This window comes from Gossypium hirsutum, chromosome A11, assembly GCF_007990345.1.
Source record: "Gossypium hirsutum isolate 1008001.06 chromosome A11, Gossypium_hirsutum_v2.1, whole genome shotgun sequence".
In the NCBI taxonomy this organism is placed as follows: Eukaryota; Viridiplantae; Streptophyta; class Magnoliopsida; order Malvales; family Malvaceae; genus Gossypium; species Gossypium hirsutum.
The window spans coordinates 113,452,715-113,474,268 of record NC_053434.1 but is presented as its reverse complement, the minus strand read 5'-3'; the positions used below and the strand labels follow the sequence as shown (position 1 = coordinate 113,474,268).

General features: G+C 34.1%; 2 long non-coding RNA genes and 3 pseudogenes across 2 annotated transcripts; all 5 read left to right on the top strand.

Annotated features, from left to right (window-relative positions):
• Positions 1–4,901: 4,901 nt before the first annotated feature.
• Positions 4,902–6,233, top strand: LOC121210062 (uncharacterized; annotated as a pseudogene).
• Positions 6,234–9,431: 3,198 nt separating this feature from the next.
• LOC121210061 (RNA polymerase II-associated protein 3-like) lies at positions 9,432–13,594 on the top strand (annotated as a pseudogene).
• Positions 10,525–11,307, top strand: LOC121209357 (uncharacterized). Its single transcript, XR_005904481.1, has 2 exons — positions 10,525–10,746; positions 11,247–11,307. It is a non-coding gene; the product is annotated as an uncharacterized lncRNA (long non-coding RNA).
• A 1,642-nt stretch (positions 13,595–15,236) lies between the features above and the next one.
• On the top strand, positions 15,237–21,029 carry LOC121210060 (protein SEMI-ROLLED LEAF 2-like; annotated as a pseudogene).
• Positions 21,030–21,034: 5 nt separating this feature from the next.
• Positions 21,035–21,548, top strand: LOC121209356 (uncharacterized). The gene is made up of 2 exons (XR_005904480.1): positions 21,035–21,104; positions 21,255–21,548. It is a non-coding gene; the product is annotated as an uncharacterized lncRNA (long non-coding RNA).
• Positions 21,549–21,554: the final 6 nt, after the last annotated feature.

Below are 21,554 nucleotides of genomic sequence, written 5' to 3'. Positions count from 1 at the left end.
TGATTATTAAGTTGAAACTATATTAGTGTTATTTTTAAATATAAATACTTTTTTAATGTATTTAAGTATAAACATTTATTTTAATGTTTTTAATGTATTTGATGTGATATATTTTTTAAATTTATTTTTATATAGAAAAATAATCTTAAAAAAAAAGTAATACGGCGGAACAGGTTGGGTTTGGGTTTAGCATTTTTTATCTGAGTTAGATTTGAACAGAATTTTAGACCCATTCAAGTTGAGTCGAGCTCAGGACCTAGAAAACAAATATAAAATTTTGCATTAACCTGACCTGATTTGACCCATAATCAAGTCTAGATATAAATGAAGCATTTAGGTTAACTCTTAGAATGAAGAATGATTTGGTCTTATTCCCATACCTTATTCTTCTTCATCCAACTAATAGGGTACTATAGAGGATTGTACTATAGCGTGGAATGCATTTTTGGTTTCTACAAGTAAAATATTCTTATACGTTAGAAATACATGCAAAATGATCATTTCTATAACAATTGAAGGGAAAAAACGATTAATTTTATGAGGTGAAATTAATTAATGATGTGGCATTAATTTAATACATGGCGTGAGTTGTTCACTTTTATCTATTGTACCTTAATTCTAACTATTAATTTAACCCAACCTGGTTTCATTTTTTTTTGGTGAATATAACAAACTCAAAGTGCTTACATCAAACTACTAGAAGTAAAAAAAGCCATTTGCTTTATCTAAACCTAAGTCTTGTAAAGTCTCCTTAGGAATCTCCTCAAAATTTGGACACCTTCCTTATTATTAAAAATCAATTTGGCGATCCCATTAGCAACTCGATTCTTCTTCTTGGAAACATATCTAAAAAACCACAATCTTCTATATTTTAATAATTGTTTGGTTTTTCTAACCAAGGCTGAATTTGCATCCGCTGATTGCCTATCTTCAATGACTTTAATCACTTCCATGCTATCCGTATGAATCAGCACTCTATCATATCTCCATTCGTTTAAAATAGTCAGCCTATCCAAATGCCCCAAAGTTCAAATTCAAACATTGAACACTCCTCTAGGTAATGTTTATAACCAAGAATCTAATCCCTAGCTTGATTTCACAACACTCCCCCGACGGATGCATATTCCCCGATTTCGTATTTTATTAATCGATTAAATGCATCCAGCTACAATCAAGTAAATGAACATACCACCTCATATTTTAAACTTATGTTGTATCATTTAATCGAGTTAATCTAAAAAAATTAACAACTTTTTTTCAACTATTACGAAAAATATAAGTTTGTTAATTTATCTACCTACAAGGATCTTTATGTTTATTTTAACTAAAATGCATTCTTCATTATGGTACAGGGACCGATGTAGTATTTTTACCAATAATTCCCTAATAGAAAATTGTAAATTTGTTTGGTAGTATATTAATAAAATCAAATAAAAAAGGTCATTTGTGAATCCAAGGCTTGGTCCAGAATCGAATCTCAACATTGTATCTCCATATTATTTTTTATAGACCCCAAACTATTGATTTCTTTGTATCCCCCCCCCCCAAAAAAATAATAATTGAAGGGAAATGTATATATAGGTGATTTCTTTGCATTTTAGCATTTCCAGGAACTTTCATTTTTCAAATAATTGTTGTTGGAAACTGAAAATTGGATAAATTAAACTACTAATATATCTTTCTTTCCTTGATCCCAAAACAGAGATGCTTTTCAATTAAGGTTGACTGCGCTAAATGTTTTTAAATTTTAAAATATTGTAGTTGAGTCCTTAAATATCAGTATTATATCAATCACGTCCTTCTATTAATTTAGTTGTCAGCTTGGGTTGCAAGGAGGACAAGCAGGGCCTTGGTCCCTTCAAATTGAAAATTTTCTCTTTCATTTTTATTTTGACCCTTCTAAAATTTAAAACTAATTTTTGATCCTTCCAAATATAAAATGTTTAGTTTAATACCTTAAGATATTGTAAAATTTTGTTTATATAGTGATAAAATTACATTTTAGTTCTCTCATTAATTTATAATTCAAATCCAACCCTCCCCATGAAATTATTTCTAGCTTTGCCATTACTTGGTCAAATTATAAACCTATGTATAACGACATCTTTGATATGACGTGTTCAATTGAAATTTTAGTGTTAATTTTTAATATATCGTACCTAATTTATTTATTGATTCACAAATCTTAAATATATTTGATATCAAATATGAACTGGTATTGATGGTTAAACCTGCGAAAAGACATAATTAATATAATACCAATATTTTGAAGATTAGGTTAAAACATTTTAAAATGTAGGACTAATTTAAAATCCCAAGGTAATTTGGAGGATAAGTTTAGTGAATTTCCAAGTTTTCTTTAGGCAATAGCATCTTTGGTTTCATCAAATTTTGTTTATTATATTTTATTTGTTTGGATACTTGGAAAATTAAACTCCCACTTTTTACAAGGAGATTATTTAGCAGCTAATTATACCTAGCTTAAAAAGAGGAAATCTCAATACTCAAAACAGATTACCAATAAAATTCTAAGTGTGGGTGATCGGTATAGTTATGCTAGCAAGTAGACTCATCAAAAAGGATGAAGCCGTAATTCGTCGTTGGATTCCTAAAAGTGGATTCAAATGTTGATGATGTCAACATTTTAAATTTTATGTTGTAAAAAAATAAATAAAATATTTTAAACTAATTATAGAGAGGTTTTTAGTTTTAATCAAAAGTAAAAAAAAATGTCATGTCAACAGTTCGTTAGTGGTTTAATGAAAATTTTAGTGACTCATTTGGATAATTATTTTATTTAAAATGATTAAATTGACAAAATAAAATTAAAATAACTAAAATAAGAGCAATTTTATTTTAGGGTGACTTAAGATGTGGTTTACCTCTTCTATTTTTATCTCATTAACCCGCCGTATCTCACCACTAATTTATTTAATTTTACTGGAATTAAACTCATTGCCCAAATGGACTTAAAATTCACTATTTTTTTTTCTTTTTACTTTTTTACAATATATTAAACCTTTAAATATTTTAAAAAATCAACTTACCTTGAAACAAATAAATTATATAGTTAATCAAGTAACTTTTATAAATTTTATTTTAAGCACCAAAAACCAAAAAATAAAAAAATAAAAAAAAGACATTACTATTATGAACTATTTACATTTTGGTCACCGTCATTATTTTGGGATTAGACAATGTTATCGTATACTTATTTTATATTTTTAAAGTGTTGTTGTATACTTATTTTATATTTTTATAAAGAATTACCTAGATTTTTAAACCTTGGGGTTTTATAAAGAAAAACCGTTTTTTCCCTTTTATAATTATTTTTAGCTTTTTTAGTAAATTTTTTTATTTTTATAAGAAAACTTGAGTTTTATCTTCATAGTTAAAATAATTCAAATCCTTGTAAAAACTCAATTTTTTCTTTTTTTAAATAAAATTAATTCTCAAAAAGAAAATAATTGACTAGAATAAAAATTTACTAAATTTAGGTGACTAAAACAAGTGTACAATCAAATTACCTAACTCCAAACTAACGATAATGACCAAAATGAAAACGGTTTATAATGATAATGCCTTTTTTGTAATTTTTTATTTTTAGTACCTAAAATAAAAAATGATGAGAATCGGTAACCAGGGTGAAGTTTACCCCCAAAAAATAAACTTTCACTTTTCAGTTTTCACTGTTCAGGGACCAATATCACAACAGCAGTGCCAATGGGAGTTAAGCCACGTTAAGTCTTTGGATCAACATTGAGAAGGTTCCACCATGACAATATTGTTTCCCAAGTAACAGGGAAATGGTTCCAAAAATATCAACCTTTGTTGTTTTGCTTTTGTGATAATATTTTTCTGTTTCAACATGCCACTGCCCAAATCAAGTTTCCTTCGTTTTATATCTTTCACAGTGCTGTAATTACATTAGCCAGCAATTACTCAGCAGCTGGTCGGCACCTGTTCCTAGTCCACCTTAACAAAACCAAAAACAATATAGTGTTCTTTACCTTCGACTCCGAACTTTCTTTATCTATTCACATCCTGCCGCGTGTATTGGTGTACTATCGCCAACACCCCCTTGGTTTTTAACTCTTCATCCTTCCTTCTTTCCTTCTTCCCATGGCGATCCAAGGTGTTTTCTGTTAGGCCCTTTTCACCCATTTCCACACAAAAAGGTAATGTTCTCTCCTTTATCTTTTTTTTTTCCAGGTTTTTCTTATGTGGGTGTTTTGATTTTGGTTTGTTTATGGAGTTTTTGTTATTAGGTTTGCTTTATCTTCTGGGTTTTCTTATTAATTATGATCTTTATTGAATTTTGTTAACTGATTCGTTTTGGCCATATATTTGGGATGTTAGCACAGACGTTTAGAATTTAATCACTTTTGAATATAAGTCGATTTTCTTGTATTAATTTAGCTAAATACTGTATAACCATGCAGAACACTTTTCTCTGATATTTCCATGAGACCAAATTCAACTGTAACTATGAAGGAACTTATTGATCATGGTTTCTGAGAACGAATCAGTATTAACTATGGAAGGAACTGGAATTGGTTGACTGATATATTACTTAGAGCCAAAATCAGCTATGTAACTTTGGAAGGAACTTAATTGGCTCATTGATTTTATACAAGAGCCCAATTCAGCTATCTAACTATGAAAGGGGCTGAATAGACTCACTGATGTTCTACTGAGAGCCAATTCAGCTATGTATCTATGGAAGGAGCTGAATCGACTCACTGATATTCTACTTAGAGCCAATTCAGCTATCTAACTATGAAAGGAACTTAATTGACTCACTGATATTCTACTGAGAGCCGAATTCAGCTATGTAACTATGAAAGGAACTGAATTGGCTCACTGATATTCTACTGATAGTGAAATTCAGCTATCTAACTATGAAAGGAGCTGGATTGGCTCACTGTTGTGCTACTGAGAGCCAAATTCAGTTATCTAACTATGAAAGGAAGCTGAATTGGCTCACTGATATGCTACTGAGAGCCAAATCCAACCATGTATCTTATCTCGTATGGTGTAGAATAGGGGAACATAAAGATTCTAACTTTAGATTTCATCTATGCACTCTTTTCTCGTAGCTTTAGCATGATTGATGAAGGTTTACTTCCTTTTACTTCCATAGATTGTCAATTGGCTAACATGACATTCTTAAATTTGTTGGGATGCACTGACAACAGTCTTAGGCTTGAGCTTCGGTAGTTTGCCACAATGAAAGCCTTGGAAGCTTAGGTTTAGTAATGTAAGCACTGCCACAAGGAAGAAAGGAGTAGTGTGTCCCGTCGTCCTCGGAGTGAGTCACAGCCTCATACGGAGTTCCATGATTTGTCTTCCTTGTCATCCACACCACCTTCAGACAATGTAAGCAACATAAAATGAGATGATCTTTATGATACAATTCTTGTACTTCTAGGTTCTCATTAAAAAATGTTCTATTCGAACCTATGCAATTCAAGGTTTTATAATTAACTATTGATATTGAATTTATTCAGAACGTGGTCAATGTTGAAGATGAAGCATATGAGGACTCTGACGAAGCTTCCAATGATGGTTCTTTCCAAGGCAGCAGTGACCGGAGGCATGGGAGAGTTGATTCAAAAAGAAGCAGTGAAGGTGTCCTTGCCCCAACTAATTGGAAAGTACGAGTATGGCAGGAAGTTTCGGAAGTGTTTCAGATGGATTAGAAAATGAGAAGAAAGTCAAGAAAGTTAAACTTAAGGTTTGTGGCGTTACACATACCATTGATGCCAAATCTGTAGGTGATGGTGCATCTGGTGCTGGGTCTTCTTCTTCAAAATCCTCTCGCTTTTCGGATACCCCTCGATCACTGAAGAAATCAAGTATTAAGGTTGCTATTATACAGAATTCCCAAGTCATACTCTTTTCTCATAGTAGCTTTTGATGTTCGTGTAGCGGATGATTTGCATCTTTCAGCTCAATATGCATGGCTTGAATTCTCATAACCGATTTTTTCCCTGCATTTTTAAATTCTTACTCTCATGCATGCACAGAAGGTTAAACTTGTTGAGATTCCTGTGTCTGATCTGTAATTTATGCAGGACAACCCTGATGACCACTCCTTTACATCAGAGAGGGATAGCACTTTGCATGGGGTTCGATGGAAGGATTTCTCAAGAGGTGATTTAGGTGTACGGCAGGCAGATCATGCAACGGGTAGGGTGCCTGCTGACAATATATCTCAACAAAGGAAATAGACACAGAACCAGTTCGTAAAGAACGAGAAGAAGTAAGAAGGTTGCTGAGAAAAAGAAGAATCGATACTGAAAGTCAAAACACCAGAAACAATGAAGAAATGGAGAAGAGGAGAAAAAAGCTGAAGAATAAAAGGTACGATAGAATATTGAGGTCTTTATGGTAGATGTTGAGATTATGGTTCGTCAAAATAAGCAAGGAAGCTAAGAGTCAAGATAGAAGAACCTCTGAAGATACTGATGTAAGACGAAGAATCAACAGATGTAATAGAAAATAGGAGAAGAAAACAAAAAGGTGTGATTCCTGGGGACTCTAAAGGAATGACTGTTACTACGCGTCGCACACAGAAGCTGCAATCATCTAATTTGGTATTGCTCAATCGATTCCAATGGATTGCCTCCAGCTCACAAAAGTATCATTGTTGCTTTTGCTTCTTTTACCCTTCATCTATCGTCAAGCAATGGACCGTGACATTTGTGAAACCTTCTCATATACGTCAAATTGATCACAGAGCAAAAAGAAAACCTTGAAGTGGACAACACTGAAGAAAGCTGAGGCCAGAGACGTAGGGTCACCAAAGGCAGTAATCTCATAGCACCATGTCTCCTTCAATTTTCTATTTCTGAGCTGGATGGTTTGAGAATATGGTTCAACCAAGGCTCCCTCTTTCGGAATGCAGTTAAGTTAGAGAGGAGCATAAAATATCATTGATGCTTGTTTTGATATATTATGATTTACAAGAGTTACAATTACGTTCACTCATTACAAACCCATAATGGAACTATGCACATAATAAACCAAAAATGCGCCTGGAAACCTCAAACCTGAATAAATCTGGACATGGTGGGAGCTGAACCTGGAATCTCAAGATTCTCAAAGTTCCTTCTTCCATTAGCCGCCTATGTAGGGATTAATCTTCCTTGATTTATCTAGGCTGAAGCTATCAGAAAAAAATTCTCGGCCAAGATTCAATAGGAAGAAACGAGAAGATAAGATAAAAAAAGAGGCAAGAAGAAATGGCACAGGTAAAGATCACACATGATATCTTCTTTCTATTCAAAACCATATCTTCCATCATACCTTCTTTCTATTCGAACCATATCTTCCATCTCCATATATCTTTATCTTTTTGTGCAGGAAAAAGCTACAAATTCTATGATACTTGCATCAGACACCGTAAGATGGCTTATGGGCCTTCAGGAACAGTTGTAACATTCCCCAAGAGGTTGGTTTACCAAGTATATTCGATCCCTAAGCCTTGCGGTTACCCTCCACCTCGAGAGAAATGTGCGGTTCCATCTTGTACGAATCCATACAAGTACCGAGATCAAAATCAAAGCTTCCCCTTTGCAGCCTTCAATGCTACAGACAATGCATGAAAAGATGTCTGCCCTTACTGCCTGTTATGAAATGCACTACCAAAACATCATTTCTGTGTGTATATAAGTTGTGTAAGGGATAGTTTATTTATGATACAATGCTAATATATGGAGTATAGGAGAGAGGGTTAGGTTACATACAATTCAATAAGGACTTGAATGTCCCATTTGTACACTACAGTATAGTGTTGGATATTTGTATGAACCCATTTTGTTGAATATGATATAGTTGAGATTGAGAGAGCTGAGATAAATTGTTCTAAAAATAATGTATGTTAACGGGTTTCATGTTTATCTATTTACAATGAATGTCCTTACAAGGTTATTCCTTTATCCCTGTAAGAAACATGAATTTCTAATTATTAATACTTTATCCCAATCATAAACATGACTTTCTAATCATGGATATGGTTGAATTCCTATATGCCATTGGTAAAATATTACTTTTCCAAGAGAAATATGAGTTTTAAATTTTGGAGACAACGTTGTTACAAGTAGTCCACAAACTTCAGAAAGATGGATATAGAGATACTAAAACAAAAAATAATATGTTGCCGATTTCGCTCAATGTTTTTATTTTTCTATTTTCCTTTCTTCTCTTAAGTTTTATTTACTACTCTAATTATTGTTTTTTTTTAATTAAAATATTGAACTGAACTCCAAAATGATCCATATTGCAAGTATTGTATCATATTGATTTTCTTTTTTTTTATTCTCCATATCCATCTTACCATCCATTTGTACTTCAATGTTATTCATTAAAAAAAAAAAAGCAAAGCGAAAAATGTTTTCCATTCCTTGAAACCAAATGAAACAAGGTAAATAAAATAAATACAAACAATAGCATTTTAAATTCACTTCTGGAATATTTTATTCTACTAGGTTCAAATAATTATCCCATGCCTAAAACCCAAATTTTATTAAAAAATTAAATTAATAAATTAAAATTTTGAGCAGATTCTTAATTTTTTTTATCAATTTTGAATAGTTTAATTTATATAATTAAATCCTCCTACATTCGATTTTCAGTTTAACTATTAAATAATGGATTCAGTCCATAATTTACAATCATGACACACAGGAATATAGCATACAGGAGGGTTTGTTTTTTATGGGCTTTATTTAGGCCCAAGCTCCACGTCTATAAATCCACAATAAAAGGACTGAAGCCAATCGAAGTATTTTTGTCACCTGTCGACTCTGGTTCTGGAGTTTGCTCATGAAAACTTACAGAGCAAGCAAACCCACTCTTCCGAATCTTCCCTAGCCAAACTTTCCTCTAATCTTTTCGATGCAAGCAACACAGCCGTGATCAAGCCATGGTATTTCACTTCTTCTTTTGCTTTTAATGGGTTCTTTTTCATTTCATTTTCCATTCAAAGGTTCAGTATGAAAGCTCAAAAGATGGTACTTTTTTGCTCCCCAAAGATGTTTTCTATGATTTTTTACAATTTATTGCTTTAGTTTGTTGAAGTTCATTATGGAAATTGAGCTTTGCTCGAAGGACTGTTTAAGTTAATTAGATCAGAAGAGTTGATTTGTATTCAAGCTTAAAGGTTTGACCTGTGGAATTTGGATTACTGAAATACTATTTCTTATTAGTTATCATCTGGGTTCTCTTTGTGTTCTTCTTCCTTTAGGATTTCCAGGGCTTTTTAAATGACTTGCAGGACTGGGAACTTTCGCTCAAGGACAAAGGCAAAAACAAGAAAATGACATCTCAGGCTTCTGTAAAGAACAAATTGGTAACTTTTCAATCCTCACATTTTATTTAAGTATACGGAACTAATGTGAAGGGATAAAGAAAGTTCTGATAATTTGATGTTGTGGAATCTTACATGGTCTCATGATCACGAATATCACTGGAGAAAGGAAGGCCAACTGGGAAGAGGTCCCTGAATAGTTCTTCCGTCAACTACAGTTCCGAGCAATATGATTATTTGAAGAATTATGATAAATGGAGCAATTTGTCAACTAGCTTTGTGACTGAAGAGAATATGCTGATGCTGCTTCTGAGAAAGAACTGGTGAGAAGTTCAGTTTTTATACATTTTCCCTTTGTACCAATGTCTGAGCTATATTTGGCGTTGACTAGGCAGTAAAATGCTTTGAAATTTTTGCAGGGAAATGAATATTTTAAGCAAAAGAAATTTAAAGAAGCTATCGATTGCTACCTCAAGAAGCATTGCCCTGTCTCCAACAGCTGTAGCTTATGCCAATAGGGCTATGGCTTATCTTAAGATCAGAAAGTATGCCCTGACACTCTTTACATGATGTTCACTTATATTGCGTAGCCTCCTGTAGTTCTATTGTTTTCTTTTAAATGGCCAAATTTTTATTGGCTTGCTGCATGAGTAATATTTGATGAGGAAATAACATGAAAGTTATTTTTATTCTCTCTTTAGATTTCAAGAGGCTGAGATGATGTACGGAGGCTTAATCTTGATGACGCTACATAAAGCATACCCGCGAGCAACGGCTAGAAAAAACTTGGGAAACTTAAAGAACCATTGAAGTATGTTGAGTGCAAGTTCTCTCTTGGATTACTCCTAAGCTATCAATCTACTGCTTCTATTTAAATTTGAAGATCTTATGGTGGACGTATTATTGCAGATGCCGAGTTGCCTGAGGTTAGAGCTAATAGTCAGACATGAAGAACAGCATGCAGAGTTTAAGCATTGTATGAGAAGTAAGCAGTTTTTTGTTTCATCTTCTTCTATTACCTTCTAATTTTAACTTTGAAATACTCAATGACTAAAATTATCTAGAAAAAGTTGTGGTTGATCATAAAACTGGTTAGAATCATGGATGTTAACCAGGCCATGACTGAGCTGAAGGCATGCAGCCTTCTCCTTTTCTTTTAGTTTTCTTAGCAAATTTATGGGGATGGTTTTGGAAGATTTTCTGTTTTGTTATTATTTCTTTGTTTCTCTAAGCAATCAATTGGTTTTTCTCATTGTAATTTTCATCAATCCCAGGAGATTCTGCAGAAGGCATCAGGGGTTATAAAAAAGTCTATGCAAGGAGCTCAGGAAGTAGGGAAGTCTGCGACAATAGATAATGGACTTGGGATGCATACTATGTCAGATAGTACACAAAGGAAAGGAATTGCTGCAGTTCAAGGGTCTCAAACTAAGGTACCAACTTTTAGAACTTCTTTTTCCTTTTTTAACAGTTGGTATTTAAAAAAAAAATCAAGGATGTTTATATGTTGAGGATGAAATGGTTTTGGAGTTTCACTGATATTCATAAATACAGTTCTTGTAACAATTTCTCGTTATCTGGTAAACCTTGGTAACTATTTAAGCACATGTTGCATGGTTTTTTTTTTTTCTTGTTTAAGGCGTAGCGTTTCTTGGTAGTGATAGCTATATTCATGGTGACAGTATATATTACATGCTGATGAAGTAATTAGAATCTGTTGAAAGGCATAGGTGGAAAGGAATGAATTGTCGTTCATTTTTCTTCATAGACCAGTTTTGCAGTGTGGAATGACATATAACTCTAGATTATTTTTCAAAGGAAAAGATGAATGTTGAGTTCATTTATCTTGAAGCCCAAAGTTTTTCAAATGTACTTTTCTAGGCTAGAATAGGAAATTATTTGTTTTTACATTTAGCATGGTCTGTTTTGGTAGGTTTCTGAATGTGACAAGCAGAAGAAACCTGAGAAGGGATCTGTAACTTTGGAGGAAATAGGAAAAGAAATACCAGTGCTGGAAATACTGCAGATGGTACTCAACTGATGCAGAGATTGCTGGTCCGAGAACATTAAGGTAACAATATATAGTTTTTATATATTATTTCCATTGAGACTTCTATTGCTCACACTTCCTTTACTTCTGAGAACGGTATGGTTTTTTTCTTAAGTAATTAAAATACTACAATCCCGTAAAAGGTGCATCTTCCTCTTGTATTGTTTGTACTTTTTTGCTGCCATTCCTCACTCTAGTGCTCATCCTTACAGACTCCTTCCCTCTGAGGTGGTCTCCTGATGACCATCCCATAAAATTTTTATTAACCTTTTTTAAGAAACACCTTGAATTACTACTTTACGAGTTACAAATTGGATTTGAGTTTTGAAGCAGGGAAAATTTATTTCATAAGCAACTATATTATCCTGAATTTGAAATCCCACTACTTCATATACTCTAGAATTGCTTTAGGTTTTTTATTGGCTTAGGTAGGGAGTCAGTGATGTACTTCAATGAGCAATTGTAGTTGCATTGCCTTAAATTATTTGAGATCAATCTATAAGGTCTGTCTTTAAGTGTCTTAGGGTTCAGTGTACTGTTTATTAATTTTTAAGATGAATTCATTGCATAAATCTATCCTTTGCAACTTGCTTCTATAACTAATAGAATGTATCAAGTTATTTGTGTTCTCTTTCTTATTTCTTTTCTCTTAAATAAAATTAGGTTGACTGTGCCCTCATTTGATCTTCCATAGAGAAATACCAAAACTAGAAAGCAAGATCTGAAGACTTCATAAACCTATTCGTTGCTACCTTTATAACTCATAGAATGTATCATGTTATTTTTGTTTTCTTTCTTTTTCTCTTAAACAAAATCGGGTTGACTGTACCTCTTTCAATCTTTCATAGAGAATACCAAAACCAGAAAGCAAGAGCTGAAGGCTTCAGTGCAAGACCTTGCTTTCGTGCAGCTAGTCGAGCCATGGCTGAAGCTGCAAAAAGCATCAGCCCCCCAAATACAGCATATCAATTTGAGGTTTCCTGGAGAGCCTATCTGGTGACCGTTGCTACAGGCTCATCTTTGAAGGTCTGTGTTATTTCATATTTTCTATTTCTGTTTTACATAATAAGGCACCTATATGGGGTCCTTTAAGATGAATGTCCATGTGAATGTTATTATTCTCGTCCAAGTCTCTTATTTGTGCCACAACTGATTTTCTGTTTTATTTGTAGGTTACATCTCCAAGTGCTTTACCACAGATCTTTAAAAACGCAATGTCTGCTTCCATGTTAGTTGACATTGTTAAATGTGTCGCTACATTTTTAGGTAAATGAAGTCTTTCTATGATCTCTACTGCCTGGGACTCATGCCAGTTTATTATTTTATGTTTGGCCAGATTCTTAACTCCTTATTGGTTTATCAATTGGCAGGGAAGATGTGGATTTGGCTATTAAGTATCTAGAAAATTTAACCAAGGTTCCAAGATTTGACATGCTTATTCTGTTTCTTTCTCCTACGACAAGGCTGGTATGTTTATGTGATTGTTTACCAACTATACCTTTTTCTGAGTCATACAAATTCCTCTTGAATGTTTAATAATATAGATCTGTTTCCTAATTAATATAAAGTTTGGATAACAGAATCTTTGGTTCACTAAAAAAGGGGTTAATTGCACAGACAATCAGAAATCCCAAACTAGAGACTAAGTTCTAAATTGGTCCTAAACTTCAAAACATTCCAATTGAATCACAAACTAAAGTATAGTTCTAATCTAATTAGGTCCTTTCGTCAGTATGGCCATTAGCTTTGCATTAAATGCTAATATTTATTAATCCATCCATTCGTGTTTAAAATGGAACCATGTTAGATCCAAGCTGTCAGACAGCTAAACTGATGAAAGGACCTACTAGAATTTAGCTCTTAGTTTGGAGCTACCTAGTGCAATTAACCTGAAAAAAAATCTCTTTATTTGAACAAGGTAGAGAAGTGAATCAGAATGCTGACTTGAGTTGCTATTGAACAGATCTTCTCAAGGTATGGGATGAAGTATTTTGTAATGAGGCATGCCTAGAGTTGCGAATCTGATTACTTACATCCGTATACGGCTCAAGAAATGAAGGATATGATTTGAAGAAATTTTGAAGCAGTGAAAGTTTCCCTTCTGTAAGTCATTCATTTGAATTCTCACTGCAAATTTCTTGGTATAGCTGCTATGGGCTGCCTTGGGGTGGGGTTCATATGATTCATCTCAGTTGATAGAATCTGAATTTCATTTTCAAATCTCAGATTAAAGGATGGAGAAAAATCTAGGAAAAAGCAAATTATTATGGAAATGTTTGCTTGGATATCTTGTCACAATGTCCAAGACATAATCAAAGTCATTTTCATTTAATGCTTTTCTTTTCTCCAATGGTTATGATAATATTATTAATAGCTCCTTCTATTCCTTTTCCTGTATTGTAATCAAATCTTGTTTGCTTCCATGACAACAAAGTGTGATCCTTTCTTTAAAAAATTCATTTGTATATAATTGGGATGTTTTGTGCAATTAATCCATAATTTGTTTGATGGATGGTTATATATGAAGAGAAAGATGAGTTGAATGTGGCTATTTGTAATCACATGATATTATTTAAGTGAAGCCAACTCTACTGGAAAGTCATCCATTTGTGGTCAATCATAGTCCCAGCCTTAAAGTTATACAACTGTAATTCTTCATATTATTGTTAATTTATTATGTAGTTGAATCATGTATCCTCATTTCCCCATTCAGGTCACTGTCAAACCTAGCTGCCTATCACTCTCTCTCCTCTCTCTCTATATGTATATATTCTCATAATTCATCTACTTAATTCCCGTATGATAGCACTAGCATTTAATATATTTTCCCCATGTGATTTAACCCAAATGTAGGACCTGACTGACCAACATTTGTTTGATTAATTGCATCAGACGTTGATTTACAACAATTTGAGTAAATATGATAATTTAAATTGATTTATAAGATCAAAATTTAATTGAATCTCAAAATATCTTGTTCCATAAAATTTTTTGTCAATTTAATTGTCTGTTTTGTCATTAAATACAAGTTTAGATATGTTATGTAACAAAAGTTGAATTTAGAGTAAAGAATTCTAATAGTGTTAATATTGGACTTGCATCTTAAATTTGAAAATTAGGATTAAATTTTTAATGCTTCATTTGGGAAGAATTTGAATTTGGATTATATTTATTACGCAAATTGTAATAAATATAATGCATATTACGGATAAATTATAAGTTCAATATAAAAATATAAAAATATTTATTAAATCCAAAATAATTTTAAGAATCTAGATTCCTTATTAATAAGCATCTAATAAATCTATAGATAGAGAAATTTCATGGAAACAAAAAAAACGTATACACAATATAGTAATTTGTTAATTTAATTATACTCCATTCTAATAATGAATTCAACATAGATCAAGGAAAAAATAATAATTAATTAAATCAATGCAAGTTGTACCGTACTTACAAGTTTATTAACCTCTTAATAGCTCCTAACGTTCTTCTGAATCAATTTAGAAATGCTGCAAATAATGACCAAAAAACTCAACAACTCTATAATAGCATATATATTTGGTCCAAATAAAATCGAATAATCAAATAATTTCGAAATAAATCTTTAAATAGATTTTATCTACAAATTAAATCGACTAATAAAACAGATTTTTGAAATAATATTTACATCATATAAGCTAGCTTTGCTCTCATGCAAGAAAGAAATTTCAAATCTATGTAAATTAACAAAACAGAAATCACATTCTTGAGTAAATTCAATGTCAGAATGGAAGATCCAGAAGGGTCCAAAGAGTAGCATCAAAACAATATGACCAAACCCATTCCAACCATGATTAAAGGCATATCCAAAGCCTAACAAGTTACAATGACATGGACAAAACATCCATACCCTACATTCAAAATAAAAGGTATGTAGAAGACTTTTTATGTACAATGAGATTGATTACCTGTGACCATAAAGCAAAAAATTCAAACAAATTCAAAGTATGAACTAGTGTGTCTTTTTTGGTTCTTTGCAGGGCTGGGTGGTGGCATTTCTCTGAGTTTTGTTGTGGTCTTCCAAATTCTGGTAACAAAGACAAAACATTTCACTTTTAGTTTTTAACCACCAAAACAGACAATATATTGGGAAATCCCTGACACCACCCCCATCACGTGATTCTTTGCTTATATGCACTCTCTTTGATATTGTTCCTTTGAATCTCCTTAAAGCACGCGCCTTTTTCTCTTTGATCGTTTTTTGGCTAGTTAGCCTCAGCCTTGCAGACTGCCAGTCACTGCTGCTGAGCAAGGTTTATACTTTCTTTTTCATTTGCTCTTAAGTATCCTATTAAATTTATTTTTCAAAGATGGGTCTTTGATTTTTGTATTATAGATTTGATTAGAGCTCTTTTTATTTGTTTCTCCTGCTGGTTGGTGATATTTGGTCTCTACATTTAGTTTTAGGGTACAAATAGCTCATCCTTGTTCTTATTTTAGCTCGAAATTTTCGCCTTTTGTTTTTATCCATACCACTACCAAAGATGAGATTTGTGGAAATGATGGTTTCATGCTTGGAGCATCAAAGATGAGACTTTTTTAGGTTTATTATTGTTTATGGTCTGAAAATATCTCCCTTCTTGCATGTACAGAAAATGGGGTTCATCTCAAGGAAGATCTTCCCAGCTTGTGGAAGCATGTGTGTGGTTGTCCTGCTTTGAGGTCAAACTAGACAACCTGTTAACGTATAAGAAATTATTGTCTGAAATTTCCCCAAGTCCCCTGTGAGTAAATTGTTCACTCTTTTTGTTCTTTTGGTTATGAATTTTGGTAATGTTTGATGGCCAGTAGGTTCAGTACCCCCATTGTTTGATGATGAAACTACCATTATATGTATGTATTTGAGTTTTTGGTGCAGGCATTTAAAGCTATCTAGTTGGGGGTTCTAGTTTAAGGCAAGGGTTATAATAGAGAATCTTTGATTCTTTAATATGCCATAATGGCTGGTAGAGTATATTCTTTCTTTCAATGGGAGTCTAAGTTATTGCTTTTGTTATAATTGGTTGCTTTGGCGTGACTGTTCGTAAAGCTATGAACTCATGCGAGGATAACATAGTTGATGGTTTATAATTTTTAAAATGTCTGATCCTCCTGTTGGATCTTGGAATGACCGAGAGAAATAGCCAAATTCTTAGCTGAAGCAATAGCAGTTTAATTGGTTCGATTTGGAAGAGTAGGTTCAATATGTGATTGTTTTACTTTTTGATAAGCTATAATTCTAAATTTAAAGCCTCACCGTGTATTGCAGGACTCCCCTCCCAATGAAAGGAAAATTGTCAAATTATGTGAATACGCGCCAAAATCCTTTCCGAATTCCAAGGTACTAATAATAATGACTATGTTCTTATTGTCTGCAAATTAACCATAGTGACCTACGATTTTATGCCTGCAGCTGATATTTACATCCTTGCTTTTAATAGTTGCAATATCTTGAAGAAAGATGCTACAAAGAGCTGCGCATACACATCAAATCATCAAATTGTTACAGAAGCTACAACAAGTTGCTTGCATGTGTAAGGCGCAATGTAGTAATCATTTCCAATTCTTTTTTAATCATTATTTCTTGTGTTTGTATGAGTCATTACTATGCATGTTCTTTATGTAACTGTTTCCCTGTAGGATATTTGCTGTTAACTGCTGAAGTTGTCGAACGCCGATACTCTAAGCAAGATGCTAGCGGATCCTTGATGCGAAACTTGACTCGTCATCTATGTCAGGTTATGGTTGCTTCTTTTAAGATAATTTAATGGGTTTTTACTAGGGAATTACAAACATTATTTACTCTCTATGCTATCTGATATGAAATCATTTAGTGCCTGCAAGTATTTTTTTTTCTGGACAAGGGATGCATATGAAATTTGTTTTTCATTTCCATGTATTGAATGGATGCCAATGAAATTTAATTATTATTAGATATTTGTATCCATGCAATGATCAGGTGGATGGAACTTACACACATAGCATCGAAAAATTTGTTCATAAGTGTGTAAGTTGGCACGTGAGACGGGGAAGAACATCAGAGACGTTGCTTGAAAGCATCTAGCTTGCAGTGCCTTTCTGCCATGGTAGTTTAAAAAGTTCATTTCCTTTTCTGTTTCCGGTGTTCACAAATTAATCATGAAATGAAGCAACTTTCTCAATTCCAACTTTTCCATCCATATTAAATCTCTAGATATAGTTTAAACTCATTAGGGTTTTTTTCCTTGGTAGGTCTGGTTCATGGCTCAATATTCCTATATCTTTGCTGCTCTTGATGAGGTTAGTGCATTTTAGTATTTTCTTGTAATTCCCTCACTGTTGCCGGTTTGTTTTCAAATTTTGATGTTCCCAACTGCAGATGGTATATGCCACTTAGATAACTATGAGCTAGACACTCGTATTGATGATGATAATGAGAGAGAACCCCATCATAATTGGGTAGATGAAGTGGTTCGGTGTGAGGGTAGAGGTGCCATTGTGGCCTGTGATTCCAGTCCTAGCAACATGATATCCGGCCTCAACCAGAGAAAAAGGATCCCTTCTTTTGACAAGGACCGTATATTACTGGCAGCTGTAAAGGAGAATTTTTATAGATATAACAAAGCTACTTTATGAAACACAGTGATGATAGAATGGTTTTGTACCTTTTCAGGGTCCCTTTCTGTTTTCCTAAACTGCATTTCTTTTTTCGTTTTCCGTTTTACAGGGAAGAGATTGAGACGCCTAAAGTTTGGGCTCAAATTTGTATTCAGAGAATGGTTGAGCTGGCAAAGGGAGTACGACATTGCGCCAAGTACTTGATCCGGTATTTGTCTACCTTGATTCTCGACGGCACTGGGTTCCTCAGCAGGGGTTGACAATGGTGGTTTTATCTGACATGTTGTACTGGGAGGCTTCAGGGAATCACCAACTTATTTTAGGTGCTGTTATACGTCATCTAGACCACAAAAATGTGTCCCATGACCCTCAGCTGAAATCTAATATCGTACAAGTGCGGCTGCTTTAGCTAGGCAAACTAGATCTAGAGGGGTGCTTGCCGAAACTGGTTTCGTTAGTGATCTATGCAGGCATCTGAGAAAAAGTTCCAAGCCACTCTTGAATCGGTAGGCAGCAAGAGTCAACTTAAATATCTTGCTTCAAAATTCCATCGAAGACTGCTTGTTGGAAATAGCAAAGGGGTAAATTTGAAATCTTTTTTGGTACATTCTGCTGTGTTTGTGCAATGCTTTTAGTTTACTTGAGTTTCTGTTGTTTTTTTACTAGATTGATAATGCACTACCTCTGTTCACATGATGGCAATATCACTCGAGAAGTTGCCTTCTTCTGGCATTGTTGCTCGTGCAACAATTGGATCATTGATGGTCCTTGCTCATATGATTTCATTAGCATTAATCTCCTCTCGCTCACAACAGGTACGATCTGTTTTATGTGCTGTAGCTTCCCCAATTACTGTTGCAGAAATTTCCGTTTTTGTATTCTTTGTCAAATATCTAGACCTTTAGCATATGTAAATTACTTTGGATAATGATGAAGTTATTTTTAATCACATCTCGCCGAACCATTTGCTAAATAATCATAGGTGTTTCCTGAAGATCTTCTTGTTCAACTGATGAAAGCAATGTTGCATCCCAATGTTGAGGTCCGTATGGGAGCACACACATATTTTCAGCTCTTCTTATTCCAAGTTCTAGTCATCCTCGACATGAAGTTGCATCTCTGCGTTCCGGTTTTGTCTATGAACCAAGAAGATGGCGTTCCACCAATGCTTCTGATTTGCATCCATATCAGCGTTGCTTGAAAAGCTCCGAAGGGAAAAGGATGGCATCAAATTGGAAAAGAATGGTTGTAATATTCATGAAGATTTTAAAGGAAAGGACAATATGGAGGAGGACTCGAAACAAGGCCTTGTCGTGAAGAGTTCCCGTAACTCATACTTCCCTATATTACGAACGCTGCATCAACTGTTGAGGCAGTAAGTTTTTTTTGTCACATTACTTATACTGCATTATTAGTCTACCACTGTATGATACATATATGTTTCTTTATTTTTCTCAACCTAATCATGATGAGGAGGATCAGTATGAGTTACTGTCAGGTTTCTGTACAGCACTCTTTCTGATATTGCTTCAACATAGAAGCATACCACTCTTCTGTGACGTAATTTTTTCGATGAAGGTAATTGAAAGCATGGTGTTAACCTTGACTATTCGGACTTCTTTTCCTGAATTTATTTTTGGTCCTATGTTGCTTGGATTAGTGATGGTTTCATTTAATTAAAACATAATACGGCAGCTGCGGAGAGTCATGAGATGATTCTTCACAAGAAACTTTTACCCAAGAAAAATAACATGATAATGGGCTGCTAACTGATCTGCATATTGGTTTTTTTACTTTGTCCCTCCGCTAATAGTATTTCTAAATGCTGATGTCACGAGACATTAATACAATCTCGTTGTCCGCTTCTTCAACTTCCCTTGTCTCTAAAGGATATCTCCTTGGACCTAGCAATGGTATGTGCTCTTATAGGCGGGCTTTATATTTTTAGGACGGATATTTAATTTGTTAACTTGTTATTGTGTGGGTTTGTCAGGGACGTTAACTCCAGCGTTCCAGCGATCATCCTTATGCTGTCAATGAGCATTGCTGATGTTTTGCAGCTAAGATATATCAAATACTGATCTGATCGATCTCATCAAGTCCATAGTTCCATTGATGTAAGTTACTTTCTTGAATTGCTAGATAAAAACTATTTTGGTGTCAAATGCGAGGAAAGTTGGCAGTTTTTGTGGTATAGGAACTCATTAAATCGGGTATACTGCAATGTCACTTATTTGCACCATGCTTATCTATTTTCAGGCTGATCCTTATCTAGGCATCAATGAAGACTTCAGTGTTTGTAAGGCCTCAGCGGATGTCAAATGTTATGGATTTGGTTTCTGATAACCAACTGGCCTCTTCTTTGCTATCGGAGTTGCGGGGATAAAATAGATGAATCAACAACATCTTGATGGATATCTTGGTTCGAAATTTATCGACCATTACTGAGGTTGGATGCCAAAATTTATCCACTGCTACTTAGAAATGCCCTCTCTGTCTATTAGTTTCTAATACTACTTTTTTTGATGGCTGCTAAGCTCGAGATAGATGATCTTATGAGCAGTTGACAGAGCCATTCACACCTGATGATGCGTCATGTTTGGTCCACGATCTATTCTTGATTGTCACATCAATGACTCCGACTCAAAAGGTCTCTTTCTTTTGATGAGGGTAGCGGTTAAGCGCGAGGTGTGTACTCGAATAATTTTTCAAATCTACCTAATGGTACCGTTTGTGGCAGGATGTTCAAACAGTCATTATGAAGATGTGCAAGAAGTGAGATCCTGCCTCGACCTGTCCCACTCATTCCTAAAGCGCCGCATCCCCTTCTTCTCCAATGTATTACATTGGGAAACTCTGCAATCGGTAATCTCTTGTAATTTTCTGCAATACTCATGAATCTTTGTATGTCATAAATACCGTATTTTTTAGGCATCGAGGTGGTGTCAGTTGCAGCACATCATCTCTACATCACCTCTCCGGTACATGGCTAGCCAAGTGAAGCATTCGGCACAGTACAAGGAGAAGCTCTCCACTGGTTGGCCCTGAAAATCTCAAATGAAGCTGCCGATAACTATACTGACAACCGATGCTGCTGACAGACACGTGATGATGCTGAAGAAGGTAATAACAAATTCCTTAAAATGTTGGGTTGAGTTTCTAACGAAAACTGCTAAAACTTGGAAAAATGACATATAGAATACGTTACTCAGTTCATGATATTAGCATGATCTGCTTTCCTTTTGTAACCATGTTTGCTGGTCTCTATTACAGATTTCAAACGGGAATGCTTTTAACGGTGCTGTCTTGCAGCTCGACCCATGCTTATCAATGAGGTTGCCTCCTGCTAGCCCATTCGACAATTTCCTTAAAGCAGCCAGACATTAAACAAGGATATTGTAGTTGTTTTTATGTTGTAAAGTTGAAGGAAGTAACTAGATTGTAGTAACCCTTAGGTTTTGAAAGTTAGTGATAATTTGAGGGCATACATTCCCTACTATTACTAATCCTTCTTGTGGTTTGTGTGTATCTTCTTCGTCAAAGTCGAATGAACTAATTTGAAGCCAATTTTAG